Source organism: Cryptomeria japonica, chromosome 10 (assembly GCF_030272615.1).
Source record: "Cryptomeria japonica chromosome 10, Sugi_1.0, whole genome shotgun sequence".
Classification (NCBI taxonomy): Eukaryota; Viridiplantae; Streptophyta; class Pinopsida; order Cupressales; family Cupressaceae; genus Cryptomeria; species Cryptomeria japonica.
The window spans coordinates 94163957-94179079 of NC_081414.1; positions in this window are offsets into that span (position 1 = coordinate 94163957).

The window sequence follows — 15123 nt, forward strand, 5'->3', positions numbered from 1 at the left end:
AAGTCTTTTGGATCTAAAATTTACCTAACTTGTGTGCTTCAGGAAGGGGTGATCATTTGAGACAATTCAAACTACTAACAGATCTTTGTTGCAGGACCTTGGCAAGGGTTTTTGATCTTTATTGTGTACCCTGTTTTCATAGACTAGAAAACACTTCAATTGGTGCACTAAAATTGAACCAGTGTCTTTTATGTCTTGAGCAATAGGCTATTTTTGTTTAATCTCTAGAGGGCTTGTCTCCCCATGTGGTCATTAGGACTACTTGTGAGGAGAGGATGACCCAAGTGGTAGTGAGGAAAACCCACCTCTTCTGAACCACTATAAACAATTGTATTCATGGTGAAAACTATGGATAACGTGTGCTAATTAGTTCATATCGACACTATGTCTCCCCATAAACCCGTTTGATCAAATTTATTTGATCATTTGTAGGGCGTAACCCCTACTGGTTGAGAGCCTTCTATATTTATAGAGCTAAAAGTGCTGTATGTATGGCCACACAAGCGGATACCCTTACTAGCACCTTTTTGTTTTAGAAGCCAAAATCCTTCTAGTTGTTGGGTTAGGAGGTTTGACCTCTGGAGCGACCCACACACATACGGTTCTTAATAGAGATACAAAGTTCACCACAAGGACTTTTCGTGGGGACTGATGCTTGGCTGCCCTGAGAAGTGAGTGCCGAGGGTAGAGCCAGTGGTGTCAAGCATCTAAATATCTGCTCTGAATAGCGTAGCCTCGAGGAAAATCCCATGTGGGATCAACAACTATTGTCCTGGCCAACCATAAGAATTGTGCTTGTCTTATTTTGAACATTCAAACATTCGAGACCAAACATCAAAACATTGTGTCTTTTGTGTCTTCAAGTGTATGCAAAACAATTTTACATCAAACAAAACACTTTTCTTTGAGTCATTTTTGAGTCTAAACACTTGCAAAAAATGAGTCTTCACCAACATTGTGTCCTCTTGTCATGAAAAATAGTCAAAATTTCAGATTGGGTCACAACAAACAACTTCACGAATTGGAAAAATTGCACTGAGTTTTCAGAAATGCGTCTATGTCTAACAGAGTCGCGTCTGTGTCATATAAACGTGTCTATGAAGGGAAAAAACGCGTCTATGTTCTCTTGAGCAACATTCATTTACAAAATCCCAGAAACACGTCTGTGTCTTATAGAACCACATCTGTGTCATTAAATCACGTCTGTGAAGTATACAGGCATGTCTGTGTTCAGAATTAAAAAACTCACAGTCCAGTAAACAAGAACAATCAGTTTTAGAATTCTTGAGCTTCCTAGGTTATTTATGCAGGTTTTCATCTAGCATTCAACCTATCTTTGGGTCTCACAAAGTCCATCATTATTTTACATCTTCCATTATATTCACATTTGTCTAAACTTGAGTCAAAAGGTCACTCGCTTTTCCTCATCTTACTTTGTCAACACATTACATACAACAACATTTTGCTAAGTGATCCCTCATCAAGGTCTATCACCTTTGGGTCTCATTTGGTCTTACTTAGAGTCAAGGTCAACTTACCTCATCAAGAGAAACTATCATCTCTTTGGAAGCCACACCTACTCTACTACATACATACTTGGTCTTACACTCTGGACATTGCAAGTACACCTCAGATTCATTTACATTCCATCCAACTCTTGGTCTTCTATACTCTTTTCCATTTTCATCTAGTCTCACACATCTTGGTCAATACCTAGTTCATGGTTGAAACCTATTCCCAAAAATCTAGGAGAGAAGTTAAAGAGGCTCAAGAGTCCGCAAACATGAGTGCCTATGAGTATGATAATGATGTCTTTTTCAATTCCGATCATACCACATTACCTGACATGGACATCTATAGAAACATTCGAAATATTGAGAACATGGACACTACAAACAACAATGATACACACAATGACAATATGGACAACATTTCAGTAAGACTCCATTATGGATCTTCGTTTCAATCGATTGGCTGAGGAAACAATGAGAAGAGATAGACAATACTTCTTACAAGTGATGGCACAAAGTGGAACCAAGATCCCTCATGATTTTGACATGTCTCAAATAATGGAAAATCGACCTTTGCAACAACCTCACCTCAACATGGATCAAAGGAGGCCTAATAGTGGAGGCAATAGAGGACCACATATGGTGCCTGAATCACCATAATCTTTGTTTCAAAAACCAGAGGTCCCATACACACATGGTCAACCATATGATACTCACCTTTGCAGACCATTGTGGAAGTTTTATACCAAAAAAAATACTCAATCACATACAAATGCTAAGGATCAACCACCAAAGCATTTGGATATCCAAAGGCATGTTCAAAATTTGGACACGAGGAAACCCCACATCAAATTTAGGGGCAACACGTTAGAACAAACTCATGACATTCCTGTAGAGTATGGTAGACATTCCTGTAGAGTATGTTATACATTGACAAAACAGATATTACATTCCTCATCATGACTCTATACCAAGTGGTCCATATACACAACATCATTATAGACCTCCTCCATATGAACATGTGTATGATCAATATCATCCATATATGCAGCATGCTCCTCCTCCACCCAGTGGCTTAGGCATGGGATATGGTCCAAGAAGTCTGTCTCCACCTAAGAACAATTTGGAACAACAAATTAAGGACTTACAAAAGAAAATGGAGGACATAAATACACAGAAGCCAACTTACACAGTGAGAGACATATGTCCCTATCCATTTGACAAAAGCATTCCAATGCCTCTTTTTCCTACACATTTCGTGACACCTAAGTTCGATAAGTATAGAGGCAAAGGAGATCCTAAGGCACATATAAGACAGTTTTTCACAACTTGCATTGAGGTAATAGGAGAAGAGACATATTTGATGAGATTATTCCCACAAAGCTTAGGTGATCAAGCTATGGAATGGTTCTCCCAACTCCCACCTGGAATTAAGTCATGGGGTGACTTAGTAGAGGCATTTATCCAACATTTCTCATACAACATAGAGACAGACATATCAGTCACTACCTTGTGTAACACCAAGCAAAAGGATGGAGAATCTTTTTTATCGTTTTTACAAAGATGGAGAAATCTAGCCAGCAGATGCTCTTGTGAAATTCCACGGAAACAAATGGTAGAAATGTTCACTCAAAATGTTAACAAAGACATTGGTTATGACTTATGAAAAGATTGTTTGTCCACCTTCAAAGACGTCATTGAAAAAGGCTTAGCAATAGAGAAGGTCCTAATTGAACAAGGAGTCATCAAAATATTCAAAGAAAACAAAGAGGACTTTAAAGGAAAAGACAAGCCAAGATTTTGGAATAAAAACAAGAACACAGTCAATGATGGTGTTGTTGATGCCAATACAGTACGACCCAAAATTGTTTTTTTCGGATCAAGCTCTACAAACAATCAGGTGAATACTCAAACAACTTCAAAGTCACGAAGGAAGTACACCCCATTGGGAGAACCACTAGAATTAGTTTTCAAGAATCTAGTGGCAAACAAAATAATAGCAATTCCAGATTTGTCTCCATATGAGCCAAAGGTTAAACCAAATTGGTGGAATGATGATGAATATTGTGAATTTCATAAGAGCAAAGGCCATAAAATAGGAAATTGTCATCGACTGAAGAACATCATACAAGATCTTATTGATAGAGGTGACATCGAGATTGAGGGACACTCATCCAATCAAGAACATGAGATGTTTAAAGAACCATTCCCAAAACATGACAAGGGAAAAGCTAAAGCCACATATGACCAAACCAACTATACCAAAGCATCCTATAACTATGATTCAACTATCAATCACATTTCGATGGACAATTATGTCTCTACCATTATCATCAAGGGCAAAACACCTGAGAATTCTACCCAAAGACCCAAGATTGTCCTAAAAGGCATTGGATCTTCTTTCGAACCAACCTCTGAATGTAATGTCACAACTCGTCGAGGTAAATTCACCTTGCAAGGTGCCCCAGCTAAAAACACCACTTCCTCATCAACCAAACCTGAGTATGACCTTGTAGAACAGTTAGGGAAGACACCTGCGCTCATCTCCATCCTTGAGCTCTTACGCATATCCCCCGCACATAAAGCCATTCTTGACAAAATTTTGAGAGACACTTCTGTCCCTACTAATCTGAACGTGGACCAGTTTCAAGCCATGGTGGGATACCTTCCGTTCCACACTCCCTCACATTTACAAAAGTTGACGACACCTCCGTGAGCCAACCACATAATGCACCTTTACACATTGAATCCTTCCTACACAAACATCAAATAAAATGAGTCCTGATAGATGGAGGAGCAGGTCTAAACATTTGTACATTGAGCACTATTAAACAATTGGGATATTCTGATAAAGCTATGAATTCTACAAACAAAATTACCATCAAAGCATATGATGACAAAGAATGTTCATCCAAAGGCACAGTCACCTTACCTCTCAGAGTTGGGCCAGTTACAAAGGATGTGGTTTGGCAAGTCCTAGACCTAGATCTCACGTACAATATATTGCTAGGATGTCCTTGGATTCATGAGATGAGGGCAGTCCCATCTACATACCACCAATACATTAAGTTTCCTCACAATGGAGTTGAAATAACGGTTAATGGTGATCCTAATCCATTCATATATTGCAATAACTTGAGACCAAAAATAGAGACGATCATTCCAAGTATTAGAGAAGCTGTCCCTTCTTTTGCATACATTGATCCTGAATGGTTAAAACCTTCGACATCAAAACAAGGGGAGCTTAAAGGGAAATATCAAGACAAAGGCATGGGTGAATACACTTTGAATCAAACCATGTGCTTACAACAAGTTATGAGCTCACCAAAAGAATATGGATGACCACATCCTTCTAAACGAGTATCCATCATTACACTCAAATGGGATTCTACTATCTTCCAAAAGTGGGGTGAAGTGGAGGAAGAATATTTATACAAAATGCTTTATAGAGATCCTGAAAAGGATACACAAGATCACATCACCATACCATGTGAAAAATATGGCAAAGGATTCAAGATCCTACAAAAATTTGGGTATGATGGCAAAAGTCCTCTTGGCTTAAGAAAGGAAGGCATCATTGAACCTTTACAACCTGAATTGACATTAAAAAAGGAACACTCGAAAGGACTTGGTTTCATGTCTTCCAAGTTCAATGCTCGAAAGATAGGAGAAGCATTACAAATCAAAGCTGCCAAAAATCAACAAGAGAATCGTTGTTCCACAAACTCCAATGAATGGGAATGGGGTTCAGACAAATCCTTCAGTGACTATGAACTCACTGAGACATTCAGAGAACTAGGAGAACCCACAAAAGAAGAGGAATTTTACAGAAAACTCAAAGTGGATCAAGAAACAACCCCTGAGGATACCACACAATCCTTGCCTCTAGATGCTAGGGCAAAATCATGAAGAATGAAGACACCCGTCGTAGAATGCACTACTAGTGATGACAATTTGTATTCATTCATGATTGAGACAAATGAGGAGAGTGCCAATGATGAGCTCGATAACTACCTTGACATACCTGAATATAACTGTATTTTCACCCTTAGTCTTGCTAACTTTGAAAACATCAAAGGCCTTCCCCTTGTTCATCACCAACTTATTGACTGGGACCATGAAGGACTTGCACAGTTCGACACATTCCAGAATGATGAAGCTTTTATTGACTATTTAGGCATACGAGATGATCTTCCCCCTGGGGACCATAAGGCAGGATACACTATAGAACTCAACAACGTGGCATATTTTGGTGAGGGTGTTGGGCCTTCTAGTCGCAAAAACATAAAAATAAAAACAAATCAAGGGTCTTATGATGAAAACCACGTTGTGGCATTGTCTAACCCCAAAAGAGTAAAAAGAAAGGACGTATCTGAAGGTGAAAATCTCTCTGAGGCACCCGAAGATGGAAGGCTCGACATTCTCTCAACATCATATGAAGAAAAATCATCTATGTTAGTGGAGGAGACCATCAAAACAAACATTGGTACAAAAGAAACTCCACATAACATATTCCTGGCACAATCTCTGACAGAGACAAAAAGACCAAAGTTCATAAATTTCTTTATGGAGTGACAAATCAATTTTGCATGGTCATATGGTGATATGCCTGGATTAGATCCGGATTTAGTAATGCATCATTTGACAGTCAAATCGGGGACAAAACCAGTCAAACAGAAATTAAGAAAGATGCATACACAAGTGGCATTATTAGTCAAATCAGAGCTTGAAAAATTATTGGATGTCGGATTCATACACCCAATTGACTATCCTGAATGGATTTCCAACTTAGTACCTATCAACAAACCGGATCGAAGCATCAGAATATGCATAGATTTCAGAGACATCAACAAAGCTTGTCCTAAGGATGATTTTCCATTACCAAATATTGATTTGATCGTAGACCTCACAGTAGGTCATGCGATGTTATCTTTAATGGATGGATTCTTTGTCTATAATCAAATAAAAATCGCATCCGAGGATCAACACAAAACAACATTTACTTGTCCTTGGGGAACTTTCTGTTGGAATGTCATGCCCTTTGGGCTAAAGAATGCAGGCGCTACATATCAAAGAGCCATGACTACTATCTTTCATGATCTCATGCATGTTACTATGGAAGATTATGTTGATGACCTTTTGGGCAAATCAATAGATAGAGATACACATTTGGACATACTTTCAATCATTTTTGATCGATTGGAAAAATACAAAGTAAGATTAAACCCCAAGAAATGTGTCTTTGGAGTAACCTCTGGGAAGCTCCTGGGATTCATTGTTTCAAAAAGAGGAATTGAAGCTGATCCAACAAAAGTCAAGGCCATCCTAGAGATGCAACCACCAAGAAATATTAGTCAACTTTTCTCTTTGCAAGGGAGACTCCAGTCCATACAAAGATTTATAGCACAACTTGCAGATGAATGTCATCCTTTTCAGCATTTGTTACACAAAAACATCAAATTCAAATGGGATGATAACTGTCAACGGGCTTTCCAGGTACTCAAAGATTATCTTCTGAATCCGCTAGTTTTGATGCCACCGGTTCCGGATCAACCCCTATTATTATACATATCCGCTACTTCAACATCACTGGGGGCACTCTTAGCACAACAAGGTACCGAGGGAAAACAAAAGGCAGTCTACTACATTAGTCACACTTTGGTGGGATATGAGCTAAACTACACACCCATTGAGTGTGCATGTCTTGTTGTGGTCTTCACTTCACAGAAATTATGACATTACATGCTAACTCATAAGACTAAGTTGGTCGCAAGGATCGATCCATTGAAATATCTTCTCAACAAAGCAACACTTACTGGTCGACTAGCCAAATGGGTGATGCTCCTGAGTGAATTCGACATTGAGTATGTGGATAGAAAAGAAATAAAAGGACAAGCTATCACAGATCAATTAGCAGATGCTCCTATGATAGATGATGCTCCTCTAACTTTAGAATTTCCAGATGAATCCATTTTGATAGTATCACACACAAAGCCTTGGCAACTATACTTTGACGACTCATACACACAACATGGCGCGGGAGCTGGCATACTCTTCATCACACCTCAAGGGGATTCCATACCAAAATCATATCGATTATCATTTCCTTGCACTAATAACATAGCAGAATACGAGGCATTAACAACTGGATTACGGATTGCAATTCAGTGGAAGATCCAGGAACTTCATGTTTTTGGGGACTCTCAACTTGTAATTCATCAAGCATCTGATGACTACCAAACTAAAGATGAAAAATTAATGCCTTACAAAAGAATGGTGGATGACTTGAAACAACATTTCACGAAGTTAGATTTTGAGCAGATACCAAGAGAGTAGAATCGAGCCACAGATGCCATGGCTACTATTGCTTCATTGATTGATCTACCACAGAATGAAACCCGCTATGAGTTCTTAGTGGATAACCTTTAGGTCCCCTCGTATGAGATCACTCCTACTGAGATGATATGTGTCGTTGGTCCTGATTCCCATTTATATGGTTCCATTTTCACATACCTTTGTAATAATACCATTCCTCCTAACTTATCTAACAATCAACATCGCACTTTCATTAGCCAATGCTCTCGATACGTCAGTTTAGTCGACATTCTATACCGTCAAGGTCTAGATGGCACTCTCCTTAGATATTTGGAAAGGGACAAAGCTCAGATTGCGTTACGCAAAGTTCATGAAGGGATATGTGGTCCACATTCTAGTGGTCCTATCTTGGCCAAGAAATTCGTCAGGACTAGATATTACTGGCCCAATATGGAAAAAGACTCATATCACTTTGTCAAGAAATGTAAGCAATGCCAAATCCATGGATACCTCATTCATGTGCCAGCGCAAGAACTTCAACCGAATGTGACTCCTTGGCCCTTTTGCCAATGGGGACTTGATCTCATAGGCAAGCTTCACCCTCCTTCCTCTAATGGCCATAAATTCATCATCACCGCTACAGAGTATTTCACAAAATGGATCGAAGTCGTGCCTCTTACACAAGTCACTGGAAAATAGATTGCTACATTCATTCTCAACTACATCATTTGTCATTACAGTATACATGTTTCCATTATCACCGATAATCGGTGTCCCTTCAAAAATCAAGATGTTCATGAACTCTGTGTTCGCTTCCATATTACCCATCGTTTCTCGACACCGTATTACCCCCAAGATAATGGCCAAGTTGAGGCATCTAATAAAACCATTCTTAAAATCTTAAAAGAGACAGTCAATGACGTTGGCCGCAATTGGCATATCCAACTTAATCCCGCACTTTGGGCTTACTGCACAAGCGTCCACACACCTACATGAGCCACACCTTATTCACTTGTCTACGACACTGAAGCTATCTTGCCTATCGAGGTCGAGTTACCCTCTTTATGTGTCTCTTTGCAAAACATTATTAGTGATGAAGACTACAAAGTCTCTCGCTTACAAGAACTTGAACTATTGGATGAACACAGACAAACTACTTTTAATCATATCAAGGCTTATCAAAAATGAATGAGTCGTAGTTACAATCATAAAGTCAAGCCTCTCACATTTGAGGTAGGTGACTTATTTCTCAAAGAAAATCCTAAAACTTAGCAAGACAGAGAGAAGAAGGGCAAGTTCAAACCAAATTGGCTTGGTCCTTACATCATCACAACAACCTATGGATCCGATGTATATCAGCTCTCAACTACAGATGGCAAACCTTTGGAGGATCCTATCAACAACATTCACCTTCGTAGGTTTTACACATAGCTCTTCAGAGTATCCTAATTCAAAAATACAAAAAAAAATCAAAAAATTCAAAATACAAAAAATCATAAAAATAAAAAAAATCGTTACTTGGTGAAAACCTGGCAAACAGGCACCTTGTGACACAAAAAAAATTGAAAAATCAAAAAGTAAAGAAAACATTTTTGTCCAACAGTGAAAACCACTTCGGTGGCGCCCTAGGAAAATACAATGGTGAAAACTGGGCACCGACGCCATGTGTAGAGACATTGCTCCTCCCTCCTTCGGGATTCCATTTCATACTTTCACTTCGCACAAACTCACAACCTATTCATCCATAATAAACATACCCATTCCCATCATGGATTGTCATTGATCTATCCAAGATTGGTTAGCCATTCATAATAAGCCTCCCTTTTTCACCCCTTTCCATCCATAATAAATCAGATGCTATCTATGGCTAAGGCAAATCCTACGTCTAGTGATGGGTGTGGAACTGAGAGGATCACACATTCTGAGGAGTACAGTTTCTTCTAGTCTTCTTTAGTCTATCCACGCACAATCCACAATAAAGCAACACTTGCATCGCTGCAATAAAGTTTCATCTTCTCCGCAATAAAGTATCAGTTGCATGAATTCAGTCAGTTTTAGATGAGACACAAGCAACAATGGGCTTCAACAAATCAAATCTTTCAACAGACTCAGACAACATTATGGTTCAGTGCTATCTATCCTTTTATGAAAGTAAACATTGTGACCACAATTGAATAAGACTTATACAAGTGACAAGAGACACTAAACTCGAGGACTACAGTGGATGTTGGTGTCGAGTCTTGGTTTTCTTTTGATTTTATCTTTCGGGTGACATGTCTTTTAGCTTTTGCAGGATGTCTCTGACTAGAGATTTTATCTCCAGGATGTCTTTGACTAGAAAGGCGAGGATGTGGTATCCTCACCTATTTTTCTTTGCTATATGTGGATTGTCTCTTAGTAATGCTATGACTTGTCCAAGGATATGAGGACACTATGAGTCTAGTATGAACTAGGGCATTCCTTGTTTGCAACTGTCTTATCTCCATGCAAATGGGTACAATGACTTTCTGCGTCGAACATATGCCTAGATTGTCATAACCTATTTTGCCATAATAAATCTCAATGATGATAACACACAAGAAGCTCTTTCACTTTCATATCTTCTATCTTCCATCCCCCTTTCTTGATTGACCTCCATCGTCCTTCCCAAGTCCGTGTAGCATGCTATCACATGACTGAGTAAAATGACACACCAAAAATATTTGCATTTCATGTAGTTGCACCTGCATTAGCACATGTTAGCATTGCATACATACATATAGATATCACAATTGCATCACTTCCTGCACACAACACATGTTAACACATTTTACATTTTCATCACGTAAATAGTTATTTGCATTATCATATTCATCTGCATTTCATACATTCACATTTGCATTGGCATAACATTTCAAAACATAAAGGAACAAAAATATTGCATTTCATATACATATTTGCATTCGTATCATAACCATCACATGGAAACATACATCATGAAACATCTCATCACATAGAAACATACATCATGAAACATCTCATCACATAGGTACACATACATATAGCTGCTACAAAGATGAATCATCTCATATATATATATATATATATATATATATATAATCATAAGTGTCATGATACAATGATGTCAAAATCATATGGCTACAGTCACCCGAAGGCATATCCATCATACAAAATGGTACAAAACTGATACATAGGGAGCCCTCTAAAGCTATGATGAACTCCCTCCCTTGGAGCCCCCTGGCCTCGATGGAGTCTGAGCCTTGGAAGGACCCGCCCCAGGATCATCTCTCCTGTCCCCTCTATCTGGTGGTGGTGGAGGACCCATGACCGCACCGCTAGACGCCTGTCTCCTGTCTCTCCCTCTAGTGGTCGTCACAGTCCATGATGGTCTATGGAAGCTCCTAGCCTGCTGCTCTGGTAGCACCACTCCATAGTATAGGTCTCTCCAGTATCCTATCTCCTCCCCAGATCGCAAAACATAGGCATATCTAGCTCCTGTGTCCTCTGCCACCTGTCTCCCTGCCCTTAGTGTTGTCTCAGCCTCTTTATAACACTGGATAGCCTGATCCCTCTCCTGATCCGTGTCCCTCAGCTATCTCCTGAGTCTAGTTGTCTACCTATCCAGATCCTCGATCTCATCTGCCTATCCCTGACAGATCACCCTCAACTCTAGTAGCTCATCCTCCTCCTCTCCCCCCTCCCCCTGTGGCTGCTCCTGCGGCTGCCCCTGTACCTGTCCCTGTCCCTGTCTGGGAACATGTGTTGCCGGCACCTGTAAAGGCAATTTGCCTCTGCCCCTCACCATGTGATCCTGCCTCTCCTCTCCACCCTCCCTCCGTGGAGCCACTCTCCTCTCTCCTACCATACCCCGCCTCCCCCATCTCTATCTATCACCTCCCCTAGATCCGTCAATCATGGAAATGGATGCTCTGCCCAATATGCAGTATACTCTGCATCCATCCCTGCATCCTCTATCTTTGGCCACATATCCCAATGCAAGGGCACCATCTCTACTAGTTGCATCACTACCTAATCATATGACAATAATGGCCCGAAGTGTGCCTGATCCCTCACTGTCCGAGCATACATTCCGGAACCCCGTGGCATTCGCTGTATCCTATCGAACTGCCTACCCACCCTATCCACTATCAGCCTCTCAAGCACATAGGGCATCCGCCCAATCAGATACCTGCTCCTAAATGTATATGGCAGCTCCACTAAGTCATCCTCCCACTCCTCGCACTCTCGATATGACCTCCATACTACAGTGTCAATCTCATCGATGACCCTGTGCCAGTACTCCAATCTCCCGATCCACAGCTGAGATGTAATCATATCATATAAATGCACAAAACTGCGCCCATGGCCCCTGCCTCTGAAATGAATCGGTTGGGTAACCGACAGATGCTCATAAGCCCACACCTATAATAATGTCACTCCACAGCCCAATCCTACTGATCCATGGTTTACAAACTGATGAAGCTCATAATACAAATGTGCCAGCATACATGGTCCCCATGCAAATCTGGTATGTTGTGTCACCAATGTCTCCAGTGTGCTACCCCAGCCCATAGCCAATCCTCGCGTCGCCCTATCCGGACAGAGGAACCCACTGATCACTCCTGCCAGTACTACTGGTAGTGCTAATCTAGTATGTGTCATGGTATCCCAAGCCACATGTCCAGCCCTCATCTCCAATCCCAGATCCTGGAACACTCATCTCAGTGCATCCCTATCTCCATCTTGATTGTAGGGTACTAACTCCCCATCGATCGGTATCCTCAAAATCCTGTAAACATCCTCTAAGGTGACTGTTGTCTCACCCATCGGCAAATGAAAACTACAAGTCTCTGAGTGCCATCTCTCAGCCAGCGTAGTCAGCAACCCCATGCTCACATGAAACTCAGGCACATACAGAATATGTCTCAGTCCCATGACCTCAATCGCTGCCCTACCCTCAAATGTCAGCTCTGGTCGTAAACTATGAGTCGATGGGAATCTCTCTCGTGACTCCAGCATAGGTAGGTACTCCTGCAGTCAAGCAAATCAACTATGTCAGTCATAGTCGCATTCCCTGTTCATCACAAAATGTTGCTTATTATCCTAGTGCTTATATCTATCATATGGAACTCTATCCTAGTGACACTCATTGTTCATCACAAAGTGTTATTGTTTATCCTAGTGGTACTCCCTGTTCATCACAAAGTACTACATGTTTTAGCACTCACTGTTCATCAAAAAGTGCTGCTCTTTTTAGTACTCCCTGTTCATCACAGAGTACTATGTCTTGGTACTCCCTGTTCATCACAAAGTGCCTCGATTTATCCTATCCTAGGGCTCTGCTTGAGTGTATCCTCTTGAGTAGTTTCCTGATTGGAAACATATGTTCTATCACAGAATTGTCAATCCTAGCCCTATCTGCTATCATAGTATTCCATAGAGGACCTGCTTGAGTGTATCCTCTCAGCAGCTTATCCAATCGACAGCGTATGTTCATCACATAATTGTCGATTCAATCTTAAAGACATAAACGCGCTTACATACTGCACATACGCGCCTGCTCTGCACAGACGCGCCTGAAATACATAGACGCGCCTATGCTCTGCACAGACGTGCCTGACATACATAGACATGCCTACTTTGCATAGATGTGCCCACATAGCACAGATGCGCCTGCACAACACAGACATGCTTGCATCTGACACAAAGGCCTTTGCATTCATAGACGCGCCTGGCACAAACACAGATGCGCCTAGCCAACCTTGACACGCCTAGCACCAGCATAGATGCATCTTTGTTTTTTTTGAGCTTTCTTGACATATCTCAAATGCATTAAATGCGCTACCTAACATGCATTTATGACAACATTTATTGCGACAAAGTACAAGGAGGTTTTGTGGTACTTATCGGCTCTCCAGCATCTGCTAGCCTCTGAAATCGGCAAACGCGATTGAATCTATGCCCCAATGCCATCGTTGCTAACTGTTGCTGCTCTATTCTCTCTCTGCACTCTGATCTCTTGGATGTGTGGATGACAATGAGGATGTTTTCCCCTCATGGTCTATCTTATAGACTATCCTAGCCCTAGCCCTAGCCATAGTCTCCCATGTCAGTCTTCTTTATCCCGTGACTCTGTCACTCTATCCTATTCGGTCAGTCCATTCTACCCTTTCTTTCTTATCGAGAGATTGTCTGCGATCTTTCTAGACATTTTCATCCAATCTCTCGAGGGGGCATATCATTCCCATCTTGGGGCAATTTTGTATCAGTTCATATTATCTTCTTTGAAACAATGCGACAAGTTGCATTATCTCAAAGAGGGGAAAAATGTAGACACCAAAAATTGTCCAGTCTAATTAAATAAATATCTTTATTTATTTAATTATCTTAGCCTAATTCTTCTATTAATCAAATAAATCTTTATTTATTTAATTAATTCATTAATCCTCTTTTAACCCTTTTCTCATTTAAATAAATGTTTGTATTTATTTAAATTATCCTTTTCCTAAATTAAATAAACATTTAATTTATTTAAGTGATCCCCACTTCCTCTATTAATTAAATGAATCTTTATTTATTTAATTAATTCATTAATCTTTTCTACCCATGACACATGTCATTCATCTCTTAATTCATACATTACCTACCCTTTCATTATTTTCTTATTTTCTATACCTACCCTCTAATCATAGCTGACCATTTATCTTTTACACCTCTTAATCTTATCCCTCCATTTCTTATAGTGTCTTCTATATAAGGATATGCTTCCTTCATTATCAACCCCTCAACTATGCATTCAGACCTGACTACTCTACGCTTTCGAACATTCATATGCGATCAAGCCTACTTGCAACCACATTTCCATTCTTTGTTGAGCTCTTGTGCACATATAAAATCTAAGAGCAAATATATCAAGCAAGATCAATGGAGAGAGGAAGAATGGAGATCCAAACCCTATTGAACATGTGAAGGTATAATATTTGTGATTTCATTTGATTTGCATTGTCTTAGGTAATCTTCATATGTTATGGTGGATCTTTGTTGATTGTTAGGCTAGGGTTTTGTGGTTGAATTCATTTAGTCTTTCAACATTATTGTTGTTTCCATTTTCACCATATACAGCTTGTATTAACTTGCTATATCAAAATCCATGTAAGAAGCACTTAGGTCAACTTGAATCATTATGTTAAGTTGCTTGTATTTTCTTACAACATTTAAAAGCCCAATGATGAAATCAAGCACTGTTAAAAGAAAGCATGTGAGGAATGGCAGTATCATTTAAGTTAGATCATTTTAG